Here is a 27,780-nt window from a genome sequence, read left to right as displayed (position 1 = left end):
GTGGGATGGGGGGTCTGTCGGTGTGTGGGGTGTTGGGATGTGGAAGGGGGAGTGTCAAGGGCCAAGATTTGGATGGGGCAAGGCTGGGCTTGATGGCTGACCCAATTGAAGGGCCAGTATGTGTATTGGGGATCTTTGGTAGATATGGCACGGGTGTTGGTGACACATGTCATTGAAATTGTATGGGAGGGTGGACATATGTGGGTGAAGCTGAGGGATGACATTGGGCATCATTATAAGTTTGCCAGTCAGGAACCTACCGTACCGCTAAACTTGCCAGTACCGTAGTTCCCAGACAGGCAGACTAGGAGTTGTGCTCGCGGGTGCCTTTCTGCCCGCCAGGTCGGACCTGACGGGCAAAGCGGCACCCGCGAGCACAGCATGTCGTTTGCACCGGCACCGTTATAAACGGTGCCGGTGCATCCGACCTCCCCATTCCTATTCAGTCGTATGGGAATGGGGAGCATCTTTTTTCCGGTGCCTGCAAATGGGTAAATACCGGGGCCGGCGGACCGGAATGCCCCGGTAATTGCTTATTCGTGGGCCCCGGAAATGTTCAGAAGTTTGGCAGCAGCCTGCCGGTTTTACTGGCAAGGCTACCTCCAAACTTATAATGATGCCCATTGTCGTTTTGTGGTATCAGTGATGGCACATCAGGCACACATGCAGTGCGCTCTATCAGGGCGCTGTGTGTCTGGGTGTAGGGAAGATGCTTCTACACCTGGCAGGACAGCGTGCATGTGCAGTGTTCAGCATGTATTACAGGCATGGGTCATTGTGAGGGGGACAGACTGTATGGCCACACTGGGTGTTGGGTCAAGTGTGGGTGTGTGTGCTTGCAGGGTGTGTTCTGCGGGATGGGAACAGTGCAATTCCCATCTCAGTGATATGGCGGTACAGTGGTGAAAGCAGGGTGACCGGGGGAATGTTCAGTATATTGGGGCTATGCGTACTCACCGGCCTCGTCGGGTATCCCGGCTACGGCCTCCACATTGCCAACCCCTTCAATGGCCTTCATGTGCAGAACATTGCTGCACTTCTCCTCCCAGGGCATGAGTCAGATTGGCCTGGAGTGTCCACCCCCTGTGGCCATGCTTTGTCTGCAGTGTTTAGACAGGAGGTTCCGGACCCTCAAGCAGAGGTCGTCACACTGCGTGTGACAATCTCTAACTGTGCGTGGGGTTGTCCCCACTGCTGACACCTTCTGTGCCACTTCATCCCATATTGCCTTTTTCCTATACTGTGTTTGGCGGCGCTGGTCTGTGGAGAACAACTCTCCTGCATGCAGGACAATGCTCTCTGCAAGCATGTGCAGCTCAGGCTCAGAGAAGCGTTGCTTGCACTGCCGGGTTTCACGGATCTGAGATGTCATGGTCCTCCATGGATTTCTGCAGTCAGGAGGAGTGGATGTAGACTGGATGCTGCATATTGCAATGGATTGTGTTTTTATGATGGCCGCCGGCCTGTTTCCTGTTCTGGCGATCACTTTATTACCAGTCACGGTCATTCTGGTGCCGCTGTTTCCGGTGCCACTGGGTCTGTCATCTTGATGCCGGATCCAGGGACACCGGCACTAAGGGTGACACTGCAGACGGTTTTGGCCACTTTACACAGTGTTCCCGTGATGCCGGTGTTACCATTTCAGGCATGTCAGAATGCGCGCGCCCGATAACCCATGATTGACTGTTGTTTCCAGCACCACGGGTAGCCGAAACAGTGGGACCGCCATCACGGAAACTACGATTTCTTACCACCAAACTTGTAATGAGGGCCACTGTCTGCATTGCTCTAAGGACTTGCAACTGTAGTAATGCGTTAAGGTCTGAAGATGACACCTTGCGGTGGGTATCAACAAGGTATTGACAGCTCATGCGAAATCTACCAGTGATCAATCGAAACCATAAGTATATGAAGCTAATAATCAAAGCGTTAAATATGAGGCGCCTTGTGAGACAATCACGGAATGGAAATTCTGGATTTTCATGTATTTTGTGAGCAGTCTGAGCTATCTCCTCTTTGGAACTTGCCTCATTAGCTGGTGTTCTTATATTCAGCTTCCCTCTCTCTTCCTGATGTTTGTTCTCCCATCTCCTCTGTATCAACTCGACTAACACTTCTACTTTCACTTCTCCTTGATGATTGATGGTCTAAAATACTCCACTTTCATGTTAGTCTTTCCTCCTGATATTTTTAGCACGTGATTCATTTGCAAAGAAAACATTGGGTAAGCTTGTGGAATTTGTTTCACTGAGCGTGTGGACAACTTGTAACATTCTATCCCTGATATAGGACTCTCTGGCTAGGGAATAATGTCCCTGCAGCTTGTCCCACACACAGAACCTTTATCGTTCAGGAAATATAAAACTGGCAACATTAGATCCACAGTATCATGAAGTTCGGTGCAGGTTATTCAAATTCGCTGTGAATAGTCTAGCAGAGCGTCAACAGTATCAAACCACTCACTATCATTGTGTACCATTGTGTAAGAAAAACATTTCCCTTACAGGAAAACTTTGTTTTCCTGCTTTCGAGTGTGGAGTTTGCTTAGGGGGATCTCCAGGCCTGTGATGCAGCAGCATGATTGCCATCTGCCATGCATTAGGGACCACAGTGGGGTGACACTGGGACACCACCATATCACCCCGGACGCAAGAACCCTTGGCTTCGGTTGGCACCCTGCCCCCTGGTCACCATCTTGCTAATACCCAGGACCAGGCAGTGGACTTCATTAAAAAAACATAGGGCCTCATCATGAGTTGGGCGGTAGCCCTTAAATGCAGTGGTAACAGGGGATATCATTAAGGGTCTGCCCAATCATGAGAATGGCATGTACACCCCCAGCTAAGAACTGGGGGTAAACACGCTGGAAAAATTCAGATTTTTGGCACAATTACCACCCGGTCCATGGACCTGTAGAGGAGGAGCAAAGTACCCCTACTCCAACCGCCCCACCCATATTAAATGTCTGTTGGAGACCAGAGTATGAGACATACACAGAGCAGTTGAACAGACAAAGAGCAGAGCGTGGACTCTGTGCAGTACCAGTGAGAGTGCCAATATCTAAGAAGATCTGGGAGGCAAGGAACCCATTGAGAAAACTGTACCTGCATGCAAGACAATATGATGGCCATTTGAATGAGATTCCTGAATAAGCAGAGCAGATGAATGGCAAAGGTCAATGGTGATGTCACAAAGAAGAGAGATGCTGCACACAGAAGAGATGCAGAGACCAGAGAATAAAGATATTCTATAAGGCATCAAGAAAGTACCAAGGAAAAGTGACATCTTGGGATCAAGGTGAAGAAGCTTATGCCACCGAACAGATGAAGATATTAAGATAGTTTATACATGTGCAGATGCAATAGAAACGCAAGCAGCAAAGTCATCTTAAAAGCTAGCCTCAAGCTTTATAGTAAATAGATTGTGGGAAGCGCCAATATATATATATATATATATATATAGATGCATATCAACAGGTAAAGGAGGGATGTTTCCACCACGCATTATAAGCAGTGCTGAACATTAAGCAACAAGACCTCATTTCAGTCTGTCAGTTAAAAAGCAAATTGAATTACAAATGAATCTCAGCAGAAGGAGCTGGATGAGCCAAGAAGCCAAGGTCTTATCAAACTGGAATTAGCTGACATTGGATACAATTGTGTGAAAGAACAGACTCCTGTTCGGAAGGCTTGAGCAAAACAAAAGACGTCAGAGTATTATTAGAAAATAATATTAAATACACAAAAAGGCTCTGTTTCATGGTGTCCAGTCACGTGGAAGAATGAAGCTGGCCAATCTAGGTGGTCACACCTACGCACAAGGGCAGGATGTGCCACACTCCTTAAATTTCTCAGAGCACAGTACAAACTCAGGGCCAAACTTCAAAGCACTAATTGACACTGGACCATTGAGGTAATGATGGAGTGATACATTAATTGGTGGGAAGCTAGCGTTAAGACGAGTTCACCTGCACCTGGATGTTCAATCTGCATGCTGCTAGACGTAGGTGGAAAAGTATTGACAGGGGTTAGAAGCCAACCAATTAAAGAGGACCGCGTAATTAAGGGTCATATAGTTTGTGTAGCTAATGGAACGCGTGTATTAAGTGACGTTCATAGTGGCCATTTTAAGGGGAGGGCTTAGTTGCCCTACCTGATCTTAAGTACCCTATCACTTTCCTTCACTGTTCTATACTGATATGGAACTTATACCTAGATATTCACTTAGAGCCTATCACCCCCTCCAATAGGTTTTGTAGTTTGCCTCGCAGGATGACATGGGTAAGTGACGCAGGTCAGCACGTCACTGATGATGATTTTGCATGATATAACCTCAGTTTTTACTAAAGATAAGTTGAGTAAGCGGATTGAGCAAGTGTTGATGTTCATTGTACTACTTGTTTTAGATATTTGACATTCAAACAGACTCACTTTTGTCAAACTACCTGAGTCGTCTTGATTATTGATGTATGAATAAAATCTGCATCCCCATCCATCTTCAGGGTATTGCTACTCATGTTAAAGGGCTGGGCAACTCAGTTCAGACCCAATGGGGAATAACATTTACTGCCCAACCTGTGATCTGGCGGTAATACAGCTGGATGGATGGGCGGTAATGCAAATTAAGTCGGGTGGTATTACAGCCCAGATACCACCCAACTTGTGGGGCAGTAACCCTTAAATGCGGCGGTAACAGTATTACTGCCGCCTTTAAAGGCTGGCCCGATCATGGGTTGGGCACTAAATGGGCTGTTTTACTTCCAGCTTTTTTCCTGGAGGTGATAATCCCATTTAGCGTCCTGTATTACCGCCGGCTGTATAAGTGCACAGTATTAACGCTGAAGATTCCCCGTTGGGTCTCCAATGGAGAATGGGGATTCACAGTTAACTCTAAGGGACTCATCACGAGTTGGGCGGTAGCCCTTAAATGCAGCGGTAATGCTATAACTGCCGCATTTAAGGGCTAGCCCTATCACAAGTCTGGCGTGTTTACCTCCCAGCTCAGAGCTGGGGTAAACACGCTGAGAAAATGCCAATTTTTGGCACAATTACTGCCAGAAGTAGTAACACATGGTAATTGCACTGAAAATTCCCCATTGGGTCCGTAATACCGCCGGACCCGTGGGCGCTAATGCTAATAAAGTTGGGTGGTATTACAGCCCAGATACCACCCAACTTGTTGGGTGGTAACCCTTAAATGCGGCGGTAACAGTATTACTGCCGCCTTTAAAGGCTGGCCCTATCATGGGTTGGGCACTAAATGGGCTGTTTTACTTCCAGCTTTTTTCCTGGAGGTGATAATCCCATTTAGCGTCCTCTATTACTGCCGGCTGTATAAGTGCACAGTATTAACGCTGAAGATTCCCCATTGGGTCCCCAATGGAGAATGGGGATTCACAGTTAACTCTAAGGGACTCATCACGAGTTGGGCGGTAGCCCTTAAATGCAGCGGTAATGCTATAACTGCCGCATTTAAGGGCTAGCCCTATCACAAGTCTGGCGTGTTTACCTCCCAGCTCAGAGCTGGGGTAAACACGCTGAGAAAATGCCAATTTGTGGCACAATTACTGCCAGAAGTATTAACACATGGTAATTGCACTGAAAATTCCCCATTGGGTCCGTAATACCGCCGGACCCGTGGGCGCTAATGCTAATAAAGTTGGGTGGTATTACAGCCCAGATACCACCCATCTTGTTGGGTGGTAACCCTTAAATACGGCAGTAACATTATTACCGCCACATTTAAGGGCTGGCCCTATCACGGGTTGGGCACTAAATCGGCCGTTTTACTTCCAGCCTTTTTCCTGGAAGTGAAAATCCCATTTAGCGTCCTGTATTACCGCCGACTGTATTAGTGCACAGTATTAATGCTGAAGATTCCCCATTGGGTCCCCAATGGAGAATGGGGATTTACAGTCAATGCTCAACCGATGATCCGGAGGTAATACTGCTGGAGTGGTGGGCGCTAACGCTATTACAGTTGGGCGGTGTTACAGCCGGGATAACGCCCAACTCGTGATGAGGCCCTAAGTTTGAGGTTAGAAGTGTATCTAAGGCTGGAAAGGATTGCAGATCCTTCCTCCTGAAAGCATATGCTCGCAATGCTGCTAACTACTTTTAAAAAACTGACCTAATTCGTGACTGCTGCTGACCTTCAAAGCCTGCTCTCTGCTCTCTTCTGCTTCTGTTTCTCTATGATGCAAACCCTTCATGTCTTATGTCTGTTTGGACGGGTATGACTGCAATAGGATGGTGTGACAGATACCATCTGAGAAGGTTTACTGTCCTAAACTCTGTTGATTTTTCGTGTGCAAAGAGAAAGTGGTTTCGCTTGGCAAAGAACAGCAGGAGAGTTCGGGGGATAAAGGATGCCTATAGCACCCGAGGGAGGGGCATAGTAGCAGCCCGAGCTTTCCCATTTCATGTGTATCCATTTCACTATGTTTTGGATGTTCTCGAGCTTCAGCAACACTTTCATAAAATATGAAAAACATGGTTATTTTAATGAAAGCGTTTCTGTACGCCAGCCACACCCTCTACACACTCTTTGCTACTTCTGCATTCTCTGCCATTCTTGGACCGAAGTCTGACTGCGAAGGATGTGGCAGGTGGTGGATGTCGAGTAAAGTCTGCAGCTGTTTACCCACTATTCTTTCAATGGCCTTAGCGACGGAGGGGAACATGGTAATGGTCTGCAATTAAACAGCAAAGCAGAGTCTAGGCTCGGGTATTTACCGAGGGGTTGTCATTAGGCCATGTTTGAAGGAATGCAGTCTCTGCCCTCACAGAAAGAGTAATTAAACATATGTGCCACCAAAGGTGACATTTCAGTGGTGCAGATTATGATGGGCTGGGGAATAATTAGGTGTACAAGTCTTTGAATAGTTTAAGGCCTAGAGCACTGAGGTCATGGCAGAGTTGGAAAGCTCAAGTCCATATGATAGGAAGACAGCACACGACAGTCTGGCTTAAGTGCATCGAGCAGTAGCACCTGCAAAGGAACCAATGGTAAATACCATATCATGTGCTACTGCAGATTTCCACTGCACCACTGCTGTGCACCCCACCCAGCCTCTTGAGAACACACCCAACATGACCACACATCTATTCCTGCATTCTGCGCCATGCCTGATGCCAAGGATCATATCTCCAGTGTTGAGATGCATGTGCAGATTGCCGCATGAAGAATAGGTGCAGGACGGTGTAGGGGTTTGGGAGGCGCATCATGGGTGGGACTAACTGGTGGGAGCGGGGAATCATATAGGGGGACCTAACCAGTAGTTCTTATAATAGAATTATGTAAGATAGATAATGTACATATAAAAATGGTAATCACAAGTAGGCTTGGATCCTCGCAGGCCATGTTGAAAACTGAGGCATGGCGAGAAACACATGCCTACACCCACACCAGCTAGGCCTATGAACAATTAGGCAGGAATGTGTGTAGCAGATCAGGCAAGGGGCTGCGGCCTAGCACAAGGGTCATATTCTTAGGTAGTGAGGTAGAGGTCTTGGAGTGCCAAAACATTAACCAAGATTTAAGACACAAGCACCCCCCAGAACGATGGTCTCTGTATTTGAACTACCAGATGTGAAGGAAAATGGGTCTTAAATCCTTTGTGAACTGAACTGATTAGTGGGATACTAAGTTTCCTCTTGGGGAGGGGAACTGATAAAGGGGAAAGCAGAGAACAACATGATCTATGCTTTGTGCCAGGGAGAGCCAAGAATGATGCCCATACTGTGGGGAGGGCATGATGGGGCGCCAATGTGTCTAGGATGGGAAAAGGTCTGCATTGTTTGCCGGGACCAGACTGACCTCGTAGTTGATTGCTTAGTTCATGCTGATAAACATGTGTATATCACTTGATTAGGATTGAGATAGGGTGGTGCCAATTGAATGTAGCCAATTGCCTTGCATGGTCTCAAGATGGAAAAGGACCCTACCACGTGTGGTGAAGATGGGTGTGAAAACAGCAGAACCTATTGGAAAATGGTCTATATGTAATTATTAGCATGTATATAGGCGGTAGCCAATGCAGGTGGGGCCAACGGTAAGGGTAGCGCAATTGGTGTCAATTGCAGAGATGGTGCTTGCAGCATTGAGACTCTAAGTGTGCCGGTCCGGAAAAGGGTGCGACCGGCACTGCTATTTCCAGACCACCACACATGTAATGTGGGCGAGTGTCAGCCTCTTCCCATGAGACTTGGCTTAGGTTTGGTCTTCCACCCAACAGGTCAAGTCCTTTACCAAGGTCCAAATTTTATTAGTAGTAACTGGTTTCCATGAAGTTTCCGTTAAGTTACAAAAATGGAAATCCAACGTTGTAGCCTGTAGCCAAATGTTAAGGCTCTCATTACTTCAGCTAAGGCTTAAAACAAAGGAGGTAAGATGTGCAAATAATTAAATTCAAATAAAAAGGAGGACCATGAACAGAGGGGAAAACATATCCAATTTGCAATCTGATAAGAAACATGCAAAGGGAATATGCAATTTCCAATGGTCTAAAAGAGTTAAGGTTCCCACCTATTCAAGCAGAAAACCAGGGAACCAGCGTTCCAGATAAGCAGCAGGCCATCTGTTTTACTCCTTCAAAACTAGGTAAATACTCCCCAACCAAAAACAATAAATGGCAACCTTAACAGTTTTGACCTTTGTGTAGGCATTTTACAGGCATTTAGCCTAAACTAGGGCCAAAACTGTTGGATTGGCCAATGCTTGTTTTTTTTACACAAATTCTGTGCATGGAAGAAATACAATGTTAGGATAGAACTCCCAGGCAGGTCGAGGGGTGCTAGGAGTTCATGAACTCAGAGCTCATGGAAGGCCTAACTCCTTCCCTTCCCAAAAGGAACGCAGGCCCACACAGACAGCAAGTTCAAACTGTGGTTTATTACAGCCAAAACCAACAAGGATCAGTACAAAGATAGAACAAATCAGTGGACATTGCGGTGAGCTCTGGCTCGCAGGCCAGTTTTGTAGCACTGTGTCATCAGCATGACATCACAACCTGGGCCCTTCTCCAGAAAACCTATTGAGCGAGTGGATTGGGTGCTGAGTGGTAATTCCCCTATAGCAGTCCCTATAACTGTCAGATTATTGACTCTCCCATGTCGGATGGTGGGCCTGGTTCATCCCCAAAAATGCTACTTCTACAATGTTGCAGTGTGAGGGTCTGATGATTGGTCAGTGCCCGTTGCTACCCACCCCTACAGTCCTGAACTTTGATTGGTTGGAGCTGTTGCATCCAGGCCTGGGAGCCAAGTCAGTTCTCAGCTCGAAGTATACCTTTTCAAGGTAGTAGGTGCAACTATGTGTCTGCATTATAACATGTGTGAACCACCAAAGACCATGAGAGTGCTCATTCTCATCATGCAATACCCAGATTTTTCTGTAACAATTTTGTTGCAGGCCATTTTCTGGCCGCGTGAGACTGCTCCGTTTTCTCAGCTGCTAGTTTCAGTTCATCATCGGCTTAGCCGGTCACATGACCAGATATCGTGTTTCTGAGCTCTAAATTAGTCTGAATTTGTGGGCAATGACTTGTATTTTCCGTGCGGGTGTTACTGCAGTTCAGGGAATGGAATGTCACTCGCATTGTGGTGACCTTGGCAGCAGGCGCTGTCCGACATGGTTTGCTTTTCAGTTCACGCTGAATTCAGCTCAGCAAAGCATTTACTGAAACGGTTGTGGCCTACTTGTAATTTGCCCGAGCCATGGCGTGGCTCCTGGCCTGTTTGTGCTGTTCTATAGTATCCATAGATTAGTTGTGTGTGCACTGCCGGGTCCCTCAGGTGCTCCTGCAGTTCCATAGAGTTAATTGCACATAAGCATCTGCAAGCATTTACACAGGATCTCTTGGTTCTTGCGGTTTCCACGTTGCTGCAGTCAAGCTAATGACGAAATAATAAAGGCAAAGAAAGTATGTACATGTAACTGTCCTCTATCTTATAGAATGGTACGCACGTGTTCTTCATGTATTCGGGTGCGTGATTATGTCCCGATGTGCGGATGGCACATGTGCTTCATGTCTAACGCTGCAAAGTCGTGGTGTCTCTAAGGACTTTGAGTACGTTTTCCCTGTGCTTTAGTCGAGGCTGTCACTTGAAGTGTCCTTAACGGCATCCGGTGGCTCCTCATCCACTCTAGGCAGTTTCTGTGCTGACCCTGGGCTGTAGGGTTGGCAGAGTGGGTACCTCTCAGCGTGTTTGTCAATCAGGGGAGCAGTAGGGGTCAGTCAGGGATGGTACAAATGGTCGTGATTCCTTCGGTTCTTCTTCCAGGTCGGGTGTCTGGTGGGATGGGAGGCAGGGGTGGATTTCGTCCTTCCCTCTTCAGCAAGGACACACTTCTTATAAATCAAGCAGCTGAAGGCACACTTTTGCTAAGACATATTTAGTCGAATAGGACCTGGTCTATTGCTACAATTAAGCCATTACCTTTAAGAAGAGTCTTTTTTTTAATAATAAAGGAATGACCCTAAAAGCGCATTGCTAGGTCAAAGAGATAAAGGGTATGGTGTGTATTGAGCAGAGGGAGGGAGGTAGTCGGTAGGAATGAACATAGGGACTAGAATGGCCATGGGCGGTGACGGGGTAGGTGAAAAGCCAAACACTACTCACAGGCTCTTTATCCTTCCTCACATCCCATCTCTCCTATCAGGCCAATAGCTTTGACTTATTTGCAGCGCTTGAAGCGCCATCTAATAGACAAAACTGAAAACGGAATGTGAAACTTCCAGAAAGGAAGGACTCTGTTGAAAAATAATACACTTTAGCACACGCTTTCATGTGCTTTGTACAGCCACAGGAAAGAAAACATGATCCATAGATTAATGAAGCCTGTAGCCCTTTGCAAGACCACGAATGCCCTTAAATAAGTCAAACATACAGGTTTTAAAAAATAAAATAATAAATGCAAAGACCTGTAGAAGCAGAGGCGTTTCAAATAAAGGAGCGTGCTGATCGACGCCCCTGGTGAGGAGCGAGAGTTGTCATTATATAAATTGGCAAATGTCTGTTTTTCACAGCTCATATTGCTTCGGTTATATATGGCTGAGAAAAGCATCCCGCAGTACAGCGGTTTCTTTGTTAAATGCACATGTGCAAGTTAAAGCGCATTGCACAGCTCATTAGCAGTATTATACAATGTTTTGCATTTCAATGCGGTGTTTGACGGTTGTTTAATCTCACATTCTGGTAAATATTGATGTAAAGAAGTGGTATTTTTTTTCCTGGTTGATGCAGAATGCTCAAATAATTGTTTTACATCTGCCTGGCATATGTTCAGTGATTTCACAACGACCTAAAACATTGCATCAGTGCCGAGACAAAGAATGAAATTACAACCATAATATATTATGCAATTATCGCAAACATTGCGGGGCTCTCCAGCCTGTAAGATAGTTAAGAGAGAGAGAGAGAGTTTGCTAGCTCCATTAATGAGATCTGATTTTGTATAATTGAACGTATTGAACTTGTTGTTCCATCTGCAGAAGGCAGGAAGTGCTTCGTGGTGGCACATCCTCTTTACCGGATTACAGGGAAATTGTAGAGGTATGCTGTAGATTAGTGTTTCACTGCAACATTATTTCATTTGGTGTGTTGTCACTAACCAGTGTGAGGTCACAGGCCTTACTGGCCAGGGCCCAGATAGAAAAAAGAAACTGCATGCCTTGGTAGGAATTGGCGCCGTCTTTGGAACTCAACCGTGGAGTTATGCTGATGAGACATGCTCATGGTTTTAATAGGGCCAGGAGCCAGGCCGAGTAAAGCCAAAACACAAACATATATAAATAGGCGCCTGCTGTCCCCCTATAGTCAAAATGAAGCCTGTGTACATAAACGTTTCACGAAATTCTATTGCTGTTAACATTTGACTAGCTGGGCGGATATGGATGAAATTAACAAAAGAATCATTCTGTCCCAGGTCCCCCCCGAACTGGAAATTTGGAGGAAAATGTGTTAAAAGGTGAAAAGGGTATTAAGAAAACAAAAAAAAACGGTTTGCTCCCTACTCCCATTTATTTTCCCACCGAGAAAAAGCACATCGATTGAACACACATAACACGAAAACCACTGGATGGATTTAGACCAAATCAGAAACAAGTTTGGCACAAAGCGATGCAGATATTATATACCTCCCATGGTGCTTTGCGGCTCAGAGGCTCACAGGCTTTTCAGATGTTAAAAAACGCCATTTTATTTTTGATCAATGCAAAGGATTCCCACATGAATCTCTGGGGAAGTCGAAAATCAAGAGTGCTGAAAATGATGTTTGGAACAGGATAACTGCTGCATTCACATGAGGGTATAGTTGGGGAGGGAGAAAGAGGACCCCATGTGCAATGAGGGAATTTAGGGTTGGCTGGGGAGCCAGTTTGGGGGGCAGCATTTTTGGCGTATCGAAGGAATCCTTTGGGAATCTTGCGAGATTTGTGCAATAATGCTGCAAGACGCATTTGAAAAAGAAAATGCGTCACACTGATTTAATAATGATGAGGGAGTGATGGGAGAGGGTTAGAGAAGAGACAAGTAAGGAATATGTTGAATGAAGAAAAGAACAGTGGTATTAATACAGAGTGGCAAAGTGGACGGGAAACAGTGTAATATTTTGGAACGTTTTTCTAGTACAGTGGGAGTGCAAAAGGCCCACGGCACTCCCGTTGCAAATTTTACAGGGTGATATTACCGAAGGAATGAGAGAGGGAAGTAAAAAAAGAGGGGTTTTGTCACACAAATTGCACAAAGGATTATGTATGTAATATAAATCTGTCTATGCCAATGTTGGCTTATTTTTCATCTTTTTTAAATACTTTTGGTGGAGGTTCTTAAAAGAACGTGTTGGGGGGTTGTAAGGAGGAGAGGCATGGAAACCTGAAAGGGAAGATCATTAGGGTAGAATAATTTAACATGCTAAAAAACGAAGTAACAAGATATACAATATTCATATTTTTGTTTAACCTTTAACACAATATCTATAAGAAACCTGTGAGGAGGGGAGTCTCCATTTTAACAAAAAAAAGCCTAGAAGTGGCAGTTCTGCTTGTGTTTATGCATGCCAACTGCCCACTCATCTATGGTGGATCCTCCCACGATGATTGTATTGTGGCACACGAGGCATAACACTATGCACTTGCCTAGATTCAGCGATAGAGCAATTGCAGCAGGTTGGGGCATAGAGGTCAAAGACTGTGACTATATTGAAGCTACTCTTTCTGGAGAAGCCACTGGAGATGTAGCTGGTTGTGGCATTGGTGTTGGAGCTGGTGGAGCAGCAATAGAGGGTGATGGGGCACTTGATGGTCGTTGTGCCACGTGTGTCCCATTTTCCTTGCATTTTGTGTGCCTGGTGTGCCTCCTGGTACAGTGCTTCCACTTTGTCCCAGTGGACCATGATGAGATGTTGGATTAGGGACGATGTCCCCGGGCTCTGGGGCAATGTTGTGGATGGCCCCCATAACAGCATCTTTTGGCAAAAGGTCACCAGACCGATTCTGTTTTCTTTTAGGCATTAGTGCTATGGCACCAGGGAATACCACTAGCTAGCTGTCGGCAGCTTTTATGGAAAGCTTTGCTTTCTTCTTCTGTGGGAAGGCCATGGAACGATCTTCAATCACCATTATTGATGCACTCATTTGTCGCTGGTGCTGTCATCGAATTAAGTCCTGCTCATTTGTCGCTGCATGAAGGAAGAAGAGAAGGACGTGGGAGGAAAAATTAAAACTAAAAATATCCACAATTCAAAAGGACAATGGCACGTAAAGAAAGTAACAAAAAGACAAGAAAATGAGAATTATAAATTGACAAAAGAAACACCAGACAAGACAAGGGAAATAGAGTGAGGAGGTAAGTGGGAGAAAAGTGGATGGGTCCCTGTCGGTAGTGCTCACTAAATAGTATGGTCATCACACCTGTGGGGTGAATAGGCCCCTTTCACATGAAAACCAGGATTTTTTCAATACTGACACAGAAACGGCTTTGCATGAATGATTGCAAATGAAAACTGAAGGGCCATGTGAAAAAGGCCTACCTGTCATTACCCAAGGAAAAGCAGCATTTTAATTCACAAAGCAAGAAGAAAAATCAAAGGTCCCTTTCACATGACAAACTGAAAAACAGGATTTTTAAAAACGGTCACAAAAATGGCTAAGCATGTGTATTTGCAGCTTAAATGTGAAAGTTGTACCAGTGCTAACAGGAAAAATGTCAAGGAAAAAGACATGGTGTGTGTTGACAAAAAGTAATGTATATTATATTTTGCATACAAAATACCAATGTAATTTGAAAAGCCACTTTGTTTTCCATGGTAATAGTACTCTAGGACAGAGGCAAACCCTTTTTCTGGCTGTTGGACACATGTCACAAGGAACTTCAACACTGGAGGGTTGGTATCCTAGTGTTTACAACTGCAATAAAATGTGGCTTGTTCTGTAAGGGGTGGAAAGACAATTGTTCTTTAGACTGGCTGTCTCTGTAGGACCATTTCGCCTGGTTGATGCATGACTGCCATGTAGGCAGTAGGTGTGAAGAGGGGAGCTGGGAAGACAATTCAATTAAGGGAGCCTGAAACTCCAACTTTCAACAGATGACCCACTTCAAAGAGACTGATAAAGAAAAAAGTCTGCTTACAAGAGAGCCCACTTAGACCATAAGGTCTGAAGGCAGGAGAATTACCATTTATCCCACATGAAGATTTACTATTAATTTAAAAGGACTATTGTCATTAAGGCTTTTTTTCCAGCAACAATAAGGCAGATTTCCTTCATTTAATACCATTCTTTAGGTAATTTCTAGGCAATTTTGTAGATATAAAATTCATGCACCTATGAGTTAGGGAACTGTAATGGCCAGTTAAACTAGGTTCCTGGTTGATCTGAAAATGTCTCGAATGTAAGCGATGGTGAATTGGTGAAGGGTAAAATTAGGAATATGGGTAGGAAATTACATGTCCATAACTGTTATGCTTTCTGTGAAAACGACGGAAAATTTCCAAACAGCCGTGCAAAATGGTGCAGACCTGGCTGTCATCGTCCCCATGATTAACTGAAAAGGAAAATATATATGTTATGGCAGTTATGAGTAAAATTATAAAGTTTTGCCACATAACTAGATTTTTGCAAAAAAATAGACATGCAACCAAATGGGACTTTTAAATTAAGCTAACAAAGAAAAAAATCCCAAATTTGGGAACTCATGTCCCCTGCACACTATCTTGTGTCTAGAAAACCAGACCAGCAACTAATGTTATTTTAAGTGATCATATATACAAGTAGTAAATATTATATGGCATCATACTGTAATATGTGGTAATTTAGTCAAAAGCGAATTTCAGAAAATCAGTTCAGTCAGAAGTTTATCACAAGAATCTTCATTTTATTCATGGTGATGATACCAAGAGGGCCCAACACGTTTTGAGTGACATTCACTCTTCTTCAGGGGCATGTAACATTCTATAGAAAAAGTTCATATAACATAACATTAGGATTTATGATACAAACGTGCATCCATACATGTAGACTAAATTTATATCTCATAATTTCAACAAATACTCATAATGATCTGTCGTGTTTTTAGCCCATTATGTTAATACACCAAATACCAGTGAAAAAGAATTGTCATTACAGTTTCAGTTATACTAGGATTCAACCACTAGTTCTCATGTAACTGTCATTCTGCATTAGTGATCTCGGGTAATTGCTCAGGTGCCTAGTAAAGTCTAGTAGGGATTGAAAAAAGAAAACAATCTTAACCTTGTGAACTTGTCCTTAAAAGAAACTTCTTGTCATGTAGCCATAAACAATCAGAGTAAAGAATAAGCCATGTCCACTTCCTGTAGAGATTTACAATTCAATGTGCCTAAGTATAGTCAAGGTCAGGACAGGAACCAAAGTCGTGTGTGGTAAAGTACAGAAAGTAATATCAATAACGGGGGATACTAAAGGGAGTAAAAGCTCATTACATTGAGTAAAATAGCTCAGAAGGAGTAAGTTTTGATCAATGTTAGCTTTTTTCATGGTGGTCAGGCAATAAGCTTTCCATGCATCCAAGGAGTTATCGTGATTATTTGCTAAGCAGCCTGCAATAGATGGAATCAAGCTTAGCAAATGAGTTTTATGCAATAAACATTTTCTGTAGAGGGCCATGGTTTGCCAATTTACTTTAGTTTGCAGAGACACTAAACCTAATTCAAATCATATTATTTGAATAGGGATACTTTTTGGGAGCAATTGTATTTTTTTCCAATAAATGCCTTCTAAGTAGTTCCAGTTAGGGTGGTTTTCTGGGAGTTTTGCTTGAGCTCCGTAGGTAAATACAGGGCCATCTTTTTTTGTAATAAGTTATAATTGATATGCATGAAAATGTACTTTATTTACTTATAAGAAGTGTCACACACGTTATCATTAATATTTTGCCGCAAGTAGCAAAAGTAATGAATTGGATCTAAGTTTTGGTTGCTGTGGACCATTTAAATTTAATCTTTTTTTCCCATTAGTCGATGTAAGGCTAAAATATTGTATTTCTTTATATTAATGGTCAGGGAATGTGTCACTGCATTTGTCTGGAGTGCAATCAGCTTTCTCTGCAGACCAATCAGGGTCTCATCAAGAATGACTAGATCATCCGCATAGAGGAGCCAAGAGATAAGGGTTTCACCAATTTTAGGCGGAAAGGATCTTGTTGCTTCCAGGGTGATGTTTAAGTCATTAATGTAAAAATTGAATAATGTTAAAGCTAGGATGCAGCCTTGCATCCTTGTAGTCAAAAGCCTGTTTAAAAACTATAAATGATAAATACATCATCTGCTTAGATGTTAATATTTGTTTTTTAATTGCAGTTTTGATTAATAGGTTGACAGTTGTGCCAAGGCCAGCCTCAAAACCTGATTGATGAATGTCTATTTTGGATGATCTCTTAAACCACTTGCCTAGTTCTTTTAATATCAATCGGGCAAAGATGTTCCCCGTTATGTCAAGGAGAGCTATCAGGCAATAATTCAGTGGATTTATTTGGATTGCCCCTCTTGAATATAGGAATGATAATTGAGGTTTTCCAGGAGTTTGGAATTTGACCAGTTTTTATAATTTTTGGGAATATTATATTTAGAATATGGGCCCAGGCATCAGGGTGGGCTTTTAAAGAGGTATTCGATAACCCATCTGGACCAGGAGCTCGAAAGGAGCTCAATCTATTAATTTTATAAGTATGTCATGATGGTCGAATACCAAAGATTTTAGGTCATTGGAACTGCCGTATGTCTTCTGAGTGGATTCTACTGGGCTTGCAAATAATCTTGCAAAGTGGGTTGTCTACGTTTGAGCACTAATTGCATTGGGTAAGCATGAGGACGATGCGTGGTTGGATCCTTCCTTTAGTAATCTCCATATTTCAGCGCTCGATTTCGAAGCAATAGCAGATAGCATCACTCTCCTGATAGCTGGAGTTTCAGTGCCTTATGTTGTTTAAGACAATTGTTGTAATTTGTGCACAATTTGGCTATTTTATCTGAGGTATTTATGGAGCTATATTGTTTAATTTGGTGTATAGCTCTTCTCATAGTGGCTTTCATAGTTTGTAATACCGTGATCATATACGTGTTTATGCAGAAATCGTTGGCGAGCAGCCTTTTGCACTGGACGCTCAAAGAAGTGTAGAGTTTCACTATAAAATGAGTTTTTCAGCACTAGTCGGTGCATCAAGTTCATTTTACAATTTTTCTGATAAATTCTTGAGCTTATATTATAAAATATTCCTAATTCTATTCCTCCCTTCTCCAAGTTCAATAGGAGGTCTGTAGTACTCGTGAGGAATCACAGTAATTCCTAGAATGTTATGATCACTATTCAGGGAAGGGGTGATATTGAAATAGTATACATTATTGATTAAGTGGGTAGACATAAAAACATAATCCAAAATGGCGGCTGACATATCTCTACGCCATGTTGGATTTGGGTGGATGTCACCTTCAATCATGCCATTTAACATTGTAAATCCCCTTTCTCTCATGAGTCTCATCCAACGTGCCGCTTCGACTCGATAGTTTATTTGCTGTGAGCCTAATGCATTTTATATTAAGATCACCAATGATTATAGTGGACTCAATTTTTGGATTTGTTTCAATCAGGTCTAACATGTTGTTCACGAGTTCCAAAAAAGAATTGTCATCTGTTATAGCTAGATTTCAGTATAAATTAAGAATGGCGGTGTGAATACCAAAAGGGCTCAATATGTTTGATGAGGATAATCTTGACAGTTGTTTACAAGGGTGGGAGAGGCCCACGGTGTTAGGCTGCTTTCTAAATTCTATTTAACTGCAGTTATTAAACCCGCAGATGGTCTTCACTTAGCATGGGAAATTGCAGGAATCCAGCAAATCTCATAGCATGGCCATGTGGGTTCAATTGATATCCACGTTTCTTGTAAAGCTTCGATATCATAGATGGAAAGAGGATTTTTATTGTTGTAACTTGTCAAGTGTTTGAAACCACTTGTGTTCCACACAGCCATCCTGATATTGCATGGCAATGATGCCTCTTGGCATGTGTCCCTGGTATTGTGATGTGACGCTTTGAAGGACACTTCATGATGTAGTTGACCCTGCTTGCCTTGGCAATTAATACGGAGGAGTTCACATTTATTTGGGTGTGAGGGGTTAGTTGACAAGGTCCTAGAGTGGATCGATTTACTCTGATTGTAGTCTAACCTTGTTTTGTTTTGTTTATGTCTAGTTTGAACCCAACGTGCCTTAATTTATCTTTTGTATTCTAAATTAATTCTTTAATGATTTGTGATGGAACAGTTAAGGTAACTTTTTCCATCTTTCTATTATTGATAAATTTAATGTAGGGAATGTCTTGAGAGCAAATTGATTTTAGGGCAGATATAGACCTGAACACAGTAATGATTGTAGTTCTGTTTGGGAAATGGTCTTCTCTTTGCCTAACTACCATCATTAAGATCAGCACATCTGATTGTTTGACAGGCCAATTTTTAGAGTCACTTTAATTTTCAGTGTCCATATCCACAGGCGTGGAAGTTGATCTCTTATAAACACTTGTCTTTTTGGGCGTCCATGATATTTCTGTCTTAGATTAGTACACAAGCATGAATTCTCCTTTGTAGGGAGAATATTCTGATGCTTAAGCTGTGCCTTATATGAACATTTTTTTTCTATTCTAAAGTGAAAAACTTGCAGTCCTCAGAATCTTCAAGGTCCTCAATATTACGATTCTTATATGTGACCTTACTTAAATTCACAAGATCTGCAGGGCAAGCAGATTTCTGAGATATTCTCTGTGGGGGTAAAGTGGATGTAGAGTAAGTAGATTCATTAACTCTTCATCTTCTGTTGAGGCACACTCATTTATAGCATATGGTAAGTGCTCACATAGGTTGGCAAGTCATTTCTTGGGACATTATTTTATCCATTGTCGGATCATCAACAAGAATTTGGCCAGATCTGAGTTGGGTAGTAGAACTCTTCGTTTGAGTTGGCGTAGTCAGATTCTCTTTGATTTTTTTTAGATTTACTTGTTGTCGATTTGGTGACAGTTGATAAGATCTTTGTATTCTTTGTGTTGCATTACCGGTTCGTTTACATTTTTTCTTTCGTTTTTGGGGATGGAATACCTCATACACTGATTCTTGCAAAATGTGTTCCTCCACAATATCCGGTTCATTTTCGGGAAGAGTAGGTGAAGGCTTGGGGGAAATATCGATTTGCTCCACAACCTCCCATATCTCAGTTGTCTGAGAACCCACCTTGATCACTACCCTGGGACACTGAATCAATTCCTGTGCAAACTGAACCCAAGTGAATATTATGTAACAGCGCCACAATGCCACAGGGCCGCTGTGCGCTATATAAATGGAAATAAATACATTCTGCTTTCTAACATGCAAACATTGGTTTAGCCACAGCTTGTTGGACCTTTCTCATTTCTGAGGTTATCCAATCTACTGTGGCTGATACCAAATTAAGTAGATTTGTCTGTACATCATTTGTTTAATCTAAAGTTTCAAAGATTTTTGTCATGCCAAATATTCCTTTATTGATAGCATTCAAAGTGCTTTCATATAACGAGATTGGAGGTTGTCTCAGTACGAAAGAGGACGCATGGTGGGTTTTACAAAAGATATAGGTGATCAGACCAAGGTATTGAAGGACACATTAGATGATTCGGGATATAGAATTGCAGAGTGTGATAAATCTAAAGGTCTATTGTTTGGCACCCGTCTAGTTGTGTTTCACAAATTGTGCCCTAAATGTTGGGAATATTGACACTGGGTCGTAATATATTACCTGACTTTAAGAGTTTGCTTACTGCTTTGTCCAATGACTGGGTGTTCATTTGTTGCATAGTTATTTCTTTTGTGATTGATTTGACCGCCTGAGAGTACAATAATGGTAAGTGAGAATTGTCCATTGAATATATTACGGCCTCAATTGTTTTTGAAGCAGAGAAGATGAGATGATCTATAGTATTTGCCGGAATGATCTTTGCTGCGTATTCTTTGTTTTTGCTTGGTTGGGTGGGGACTGCCAACAACTCGGCATCTGTGATATGGTGAACGCAACTAGTAGAGATTTGCATATCATTTCAGGCAATTGCTCGTTGACTTTTTGAAAATGATTGCTCATACTTGGGTTGGACATCTGCTTCGACAAGGAAGCTGTTGCATTCCGGGTGTTGGGAGACCACAGATGTCCGATATCCGTTGTTAGTGATTTGGAACATTTTTTTTTCTCGCTGTTTTTAGGGTTGCATTTAAGATCTTGATCTTGCATAAGCTTTGGATCTAGGATCGTATCTGTGAGGAGAGCAGACGTTAATTTGTTTGTATGTTTCAGCATTGTGGATTTTAAGTTATATACCAACATTTTTCTGTTCCAGAACAGCTCGTACTTAGCTTGGTGATGAGAAAACCTTTACACAATGAGGGGTCGTGGGCGCCTCGTGCCAGGTGCTAGCTGCACAGCTAAACAGCTCAAAAGCACTTGCATCACACTCCCACTAGGCGCGTGTGATATGCGCACGGGTGATTGTGTAGGGTTTCCGGGTTAAGGGCAGTCACTGGGAAGGTTTATGACTAAATATCAAGCAACAATATAATCGTACCACAGTCCTGGATGAAGGAGTGAGTCTGGAAAGAGAAGCTGTAATTCCACAGTAATTGGCACGCTAAGGGTAAGAGTTAGATGCCTCCGACCAGGTTCAGCTCAACAGCACTCACCTCGCACTCCCACGATGCGTGCCCGCAGGTGATATTGTAGGGTTTCCAGGTTAAGGGGAGTGGCTAGCATTTTGCTGTAAGATAGAAATTAAAGGGTTTAGCAACTAGATCACTGGGAAGGCTTATGACTAAATATTAAGCAACAATATGATCATACCACAGTCCTGGATGAAGGAGTGAGTCTGGAAAGAAAATCTGTAATTTCACAGCATGCCAGGGGTAAGAGTTAGATGCCTCCGACCAGGTTCAGCTCAACAGCACTCGCCTCGCATTCCCACGATGCATGTCATTTGGTGGAACACTGCAAGAGGATTTTTGTTAAAATTCGAAATAAACAAAGCTCACTTCCCAATGTGCACTAAAAAACTATAGCCTATGATTGAATTGGGTAATCCTTTTTGTCCTGTTCACCCCAACTTCTTTAAGGAAGTGTGGTGTCTTTGTTCTTAAATCAGTCAATCTTGTTGTCCAACTTCCCCCTAACACAGGCCTTTCAGTGGAGGGGTGACTGAAATACACAATTCCCCAAATCATTCAAATATTTCTGTATGACTTCCCCAACAAAGATCAAATTAGGGGGGTCTAAATCACCCTGTGTTTATTTTAAACCAAAAGTGTGGGTGAAATCAAAATTGCCATGTGTATTTGTACCAATAATGAAATCCTACTGCTAGACTTTTAACCACGCAGTAAATTCAACATTGCGCAGCACTACATCTATAAATGTGTTCACTAACCAGCACAAATTATTTCTTGAAGGGAAATTTGTAGAAAGTAAAGAATTGTGATTTGTGTTCTTTTTAACTCACTTTTGTGATTTATTTATGTTAGAGAAATTCATTTTGTTGTGCCACGGATAGACTGGAGTTTGACATTTTTTGTGCAAATTTCGTTTACTTTTAATTTAAATAAATTCAAATATATTTCTTGTACACCGGCCTGGTTGTTGGCTCATTGTTAGCTCAGGGAGGGAAAGGATCCAAGGAGCATGATATGTTTTTGCTGTAGGGCTGAATAAAAGAATCTGTTAACAGTTTGCTGCATAACACCTTGATTGGGGAGGGAATGACCTCCCCGTGTTGAGGGTGGCTTCTCAATAAACCGTTACACACCAGAGATAGAAAAGCAATGAGAAAAGCATATGCATTTTTAAGGAATTTGACCAGATTCTTACAGGAATGACAGGCAGCTAAAGAGGTGGCAGAATTTGATCTGGCTATTGCCGCAGGAATCTCGCAAATCTCGGGTCAATAACAGGTGAAGCAGTAGCCAATGAGGTGTTTAGTGTGAGGGGGGCCTTCCTTCCCACAGGAACTGGGAGAATATGAAAAAAACACTTACAAATCAATGGAAACACTATTATGTAGTGTAAATATGCCAGTAATGTTCGTTTGGGCCTCATTGGGCAAGAATTTGAATTTTTGATGTGTTGCATCTTTGTTTTGGAATTGTATATTTTGCAGCAGGAATCACGCATTAATGAGATAGCTCACAGTAATAATTGGTGAGTAGGTAGCGAAAGGGTTTTTGGTGGACCTACGTTTCTGCGAGAATGTGGCAAATATAAAGAAAATGCTTTCAAAATAGAGAAATAAATGTTCACTACGTAAATTCACCAGGCATGTGTTTTTGTGTCACTGAGAAATAATTGTAATTGGGGATATGTTTAGAAACTTTGCTCTGGGAATGCCTATTTCTGCTGGCATCCTGCGTGAACGTGGAATCTCGCAGCAATGACCGGTGAGGAGGTAGTCAGTGAGATGGGGCCTCTGTTCCCATGGGAATGGGGGAATATAATGATTTCTCATTTTTATCCCATTGTGTGTCAAATACCTCAGCGAGACATTTATTCTGAAGCTAATGAAAAGTTGTTTTGTGTATAGATTAAGTCATTGGGTAATAGAAGGTATTTTTGTGACATTCTGCTTGATAGTAGTTAAGAGAAAAGTATGCATTTATTGACAAGCAAATGGATGTATTTTAATAAGTTGAAATGTGGAAGAGTGTGCACTAAGTACTCGTTGTTTTGATATTGCTGCGCTTTAGTGCTTTCATAGGGAGTACAAAATATGTATAGTAATTTTGAAGCACATTCTGGTTCTTCTATTGTTTCCTTGGATTATGATTGTCAATTTTGCGAAAAGTGTAATGGCACATCTTGAATAGATGTGGCTATTATAAGTGATGTAGAGAATGCAGGGGGCCTCATTGCAAGTTGGCTGGTATGTGGAAAAAGTGTTGGTAACAACGTATGCTGGCACTTTTACCAGACCGGCCAACCACAGTTACCGGATACACCGGCACCGGTAACAAAACATCCATAATTTCAGGCGCTGGTGAATCCGGTACCATAAATACCAGATAACCCTGAAACCAGTGCCGGTACTAACAGCACAATGGAAACAACAGCACACCCCAAGCCAGTATTTTCCTGTATTACTGCAAAAAAATGCCAGTAAGGCAAACGCTAGGCAGCCAAACCCTCACCTGAAAGCATGTGGTAAATGCCAGGTGTGGCAAATGAGGCCACAGGTGCACCCAATGCATCCAGGTGCACCCAATGCAGCATGGAGGAGCAGCAGAAAAAGGCCACACCTTCAACAGACACACTTCCCAATACCACCATGCTGCCACTGATTGCAGTCAGCATCGGTATGCAGCAGCTCCAGGCCAACATAGCGGGCCAGGGGCTGGAGGATCAATAGAGGACACAAGAGGCAGCGGATAGGAGTGTGAGGATGAGGAGGCGGAATATGAGGAGGAGGCTCCATGCAAGGCGTAAGCCCACACCCCGTGTGAGGGCCACACCATGGACCTCCACTGATATGTAAATCCTCACCCTGTACCACCTCGACAGGGAGAGCATTGCATAGGTCCTCAGCATGATCCAGAAAGACATTGTGAGCGGGATTGGCATCAAGACAGCCATACCACTGCTGGTAAAGTTGGTATTGGTCCTGCATTTCCTTGCCATGGGAACATTCCAATACACCGTGAGCCATCTGCACAGCATTTCTCAGCCTGCATACTCAAAACTGATGGTTGAGGTGCTGGACACACTTCTGCTGCATGTCAACAGCACATTGCACTCCCCACCACCATGGCACCGGTGCACACCACCAAGGCAAGATTCTATGCCATTGAAGGCATGCCCAATGTGGTGATTGCCCTGGATTGCAGGCACATCGAGCTGGTGGCAACCCAGGCCTCGGAGGAAGGCTACAGGAACTGGAATCAGTACCGTTCACTCAATGTCCAGGTCACATGTGATGCAGACCTCACGATCACCCACTGCTGTGCCCAGTTCCATGGTTCAACCCATGATGCCATGGTCAAGCAGAACAGCATGCTGCCAGCGTGCATGGAGGGGCACAGAGGCCAACGTACCTGGGCACTGGGTGAGTACATGGCCCATCACACTGAGCCTGATGTATGAGGGGGTAGCCACAACGAAAATAACCACCCACCCAAAACTTGACAGGTTGCAGGCCACTGTAGTAGGACATGACTCACGAAGCAGCAGTCAAGGGCCAAGATATGCAACCCAAACAGGCCAGTCACACACACTGGACCACATGTACCAGAATGGAACAGTGCACAACCCACACTATGCAAGGACTACAAGGGGGGCATGGTGCCTCGGAGCATCCAATGTATGTTCAGTGGGGCACCAAGGGCCATCAAGGAGGTACAAAGATGACAGGCGGCAACATACACGATCACCAAGGTCACCGGCCGTGGTTATTAGAATCACACATCCAAATCATTCAGTCTGCATAATGGCACACTGGGGGTTTGAATGGACTACCAATTGTGCATGCTGAGGGACTGGGGTAAGGAACAAGGGCACGTCCCACCAACACTGATTGAACCCATGGGGTGTACACCATGTGAATGCCTGCATTACACAGCCATACACGAGACATCACCGTGATTAACTGCAACAGAGGGACACAACACCAGCAATGCACTTGGCATGTGTCCTGTTCACCATGCATATAAACCCAACAAGTGATGCACACAGACGACACACATGTGAAAATTAGACCCCCCCCACCCCCATTAGCCATACAAGGTAGCAAAGGACAGGCCCAATCCTCACAATATGCCATGTGTACCTTATCTCTGAGGCACCACCCATGGTTGCTACGACTGTCGTGTGTGTGCAAGATATTCCTTAACTGCTCGATCCCTCCCCCACCCCAGAGTAGTACACTCCATATGCAAAGTCTTAATGTGAATTGTTGTAGTGGGATGACACATGTGATATGCAATCACAGGCTGACTATTGAGAAACTGCTGTGATAATGAACCAAACCACAGTACACCATGACAGACTCCAATGTCTATCCCCCTTGCAGGTGACTCTGGATATCCACAGCTTCTGTGGTGGATGGCTCCTCTCAGAAATCTCCAGACTCCACAGGAGGTGGCCTATAACCGGGCCCACATCAGCACCAGGGTGGCAATTGAGCTTACCTTCAGCCTGTGGCAGGCCCGCTTCTGCTGTTTTAGCATGTGCCATGTTGCACAACATTCGCATCCGTCGCAACATAGCCCTGCCCCCCGATGTGGACATGCCACCCCCTGAGGAGGATGGCATTTTTCCTGCAGGTGGCTCACATTTACACACTGAGCATGCAGAGGCCAGGCTTGGGTGACTGGCTGACCAAGAACTCATTGAGAACTTCTTCTGATGTGGACATCCAGTATCACTACCCATGTACCTTTTCGGAGTAACCTGACACAATAAACACATGCACTCAATGATGAATGTCCATGTGAAAATATTTATCTAACTAAATTCAACTTGTACAGTGCATCCACACAACACCACACCCTCCCCAAACACCCACCCCAGCACACCCTCCACAAACACCAACCGCACACACCCTCCCCAAACAACTCAACATGAATACACCCTAGATGTGTCCATGATTAATATTCATGCCACTTAGACTTGGGGTCTTGATTTCTGGTAGCGAGGTAGTGCAGTGAACAGCACCTTGGGGTGCTCTCAAGTGAGCCCTCAGTGGGTTTTGCAGAGGTGGAATGCTCGGATCTCTGGGCATGGATATATTGCAGGGTCAACTGAATGGCCTGGTTCAGTGACTCTGCCGATGAGGATGTTGAATCTGTATGCTCACTGACCCTTTGGCCCTGTGTCGCCATTGCGGCAGTGGCATGGCCCAAGGAGCGCGCCATGTGCCGGGAGCATCCCTGCAGGCAGTCAACCATCGCCCACATTTCTGCAAGCTGTTGGCCGCAAGTGCGTGTATTTCCGCCTGCTGCCTATCAATGTTATCCAGCCTAGCCCGTATTGCCGGCAAGTTGGACTTTGCCAGTGGAGGTGGTCTGTGCAGACTTGGGGACAGAGCTGGGCTGAAGCCAGGTGTTGTGTTTCCCTCACACTCCTCCTCCTCTTGCCCTTCAGTGGACGGCACATGGGCCCTGCCAAACTGTGCCATGGGCCGCTGTGCATGGGATTGGGATGATTGTGTGGTGGGGGGTACACTGTACACATGCATGGGTGTGATGTCCCTCTCAGGGCTGGTCAGGGACACCTTAACAGCGGCTGTTGGGGGAGGTGGCAGGGCTGCTGCATTTGTCATAGCCGGTGGCTGAGCTGCAGCAGGAGTTGGAGGAGATGGCTGTGCTGCTACAGGTGTCATAGCCAATGGCTGGGCTGCTGGAGGTGTTGGAGGAGGTGACTGGGCTGCTGCAGGTGTTTGAGCCGGTGGCTGAGCTGGGCCCACAGCACTGCCATGCTGCTTGTTCCTGCTTGTGGATGGTTTGGCCTGTGAAGGGGTGGTGGCTGTTGCAGTAGCTACATTTGAGGGAACAGCCTCTTCGCTGTCCATGGACAGTGTACCTATTGGAGAAGTTAGAAAGGTTGTTAGTCATTTAGCAGACATGCCGGGTATGTTGCATTCCACCCATGCCAAGATATGTGTGTCCCAGAGTTATCAATTTTATGTGGCTCACGTGGGTGCTATTGGTCAGATTGCTGCCCATGCAGGGGGGTCAGGGGTGTCTGCTGAGTGTGTACACTGTGCATGCATGTGCATTATTTTCATGAGCTACATCCATTGACATTTGTGTACGCTAGCTGACCATTTGATGTGCCTGGCATGTTTCTGACCATTTGACATGCCCATTTATCCGTGCTATACTGGTGGATGCATGCAATGGGGGGAGGGGGACATGCACATCTACATGCAGTTGTACTTCCTGCCATTTCCTTGGGTCCCTGCTGTGGCCCCACCACCCCCAATGCCCGCTATGTCCTCCATGTGGCGGATACGGCTGGCTCGCTCCTCCCATAGCATGAGGCAAAGTGGGTCCACTGTGCCTCCTCCGGTGGCTGCACACTCGCTCCTGTGCTTGGTGATGGCACGACAGACCTTGGTCTTGCGGTCATCCCACCTCTTCCGACAGTCCCTGTTGGTGCGGGGGGGGGCAGTTCCTCCAGCCGTCACGCTTTCTCCCACTGCTCTCCATATGGCAGTCTTGCGCTGGGTGCTGGTCTTCCTCTACCTGCTCCCAA

Source organism: Ambystoma mexicanum, chromosome 4p, assembly GCF_040938575.1.
Source record: "Ambystoma mexicanum isolate Mex_15411 chromosome 4p, UKY_AmexF1_1, whole genome shotgun sequence".
Taxonomy (NCBI): Eukaryota; Metazoa; Chordata; class Amphibia; order Caudata; family Ambystomatidae; genus Ambystoma; species Ambystoma mexicanum.
This window is presented reverse-complemented; position numbering follows the sequence as displayed.